We start from the raw sequence: 869 nt of genomic DNA, 5'->3' as shown, positions 1-869 counted from the left end.
CCCTGTTTTCGCAGGCTTTCCCCTTTAAATAGGCGGGACAGCCCAGAATCAGGGCAGTGGCCATCTTCCCTGTTGTATGAACAGGGTTTGGATCGTGGCCCGGATTCGAATCTGAAATAAATTCCCTCTTGCCCTTGCATCGGTGTCGGCTCCTTGGTGACTTGGGGGGAAACTAGATTTGGGGCACAACAGTATCATTTAGAAGAATGTTCATTCCAAACACAATTAATACCAACAGACTTTTAAATACCCAGGCTCGTGCTCTAGGCCCTGATTGGCTCTATACAAGAGGCTTCCAGCCAAGAGGTCTTTGTTAGCCAAATACAGCAAATCCAATCAGCTCTCACACAGTTGTGAGCGAAATAAAAACAACCAAAGAGTCCACAACTGAACTTCAACCAAAATAAGAATAACCCATCTTTCAGAGTCCAAAGGCTTCACACATGAGTTTTCAGACTGAAGACTCAGTCGAGACTCAGCCTCTCAATGGTACATAGCAACAATAACAATAACAACAACAACAACAACAACAACAAAGGAACAGTCTGGTTATTTTGAGTAAGAGGCAAGGATGGCTAGAACAGAAAGGAAAATGTCCATGAAATGGATGGAATTCTTAGATTTTTTTTTTCTTAGGAAGCCTCTATAAACAGTCAATCTAAAAAATTAGAGGAAATGAAAAAGAGCTCTGAAACATGCCATCCTGATAAGGTAGAAAACTACACTTTGAGCTCTGAGGCTCTACACAAATCTGCTTTTTTAAATTTTTTTTTCTTGCCAGTATCAATCGGCAGCATCAGGATGGATGGTGAAGAGATTGAGATTGTACACAGCTTTAGTTTGCTTGGCTCCATAGTCAACAGTCTTGG

This window comes from Elephantulus edwardii, unplaced genomic scaffold (genome assembly GCF_000299155.1).
Source record: "Elephantulus edwardii isolate Elephantulus edwardi_28Jun2011 unplaced genomic scaffold, EleEdw1.0 scaffold00546, whole genome shotgun sequence".
In the NCBI taxonomy this organism is placed as follows: domain Eukaryota; kingdom Metazoa; phylum Chordata; class Mammalia; order Macroscelidea; family Macroscelididae; genus Elephantulus; species Elephantulus edwardii.
The sequence above is the reverse complement of the archived record's forward strand: the minus strand, read 5'-3'. Positions refer to the sequence as shown.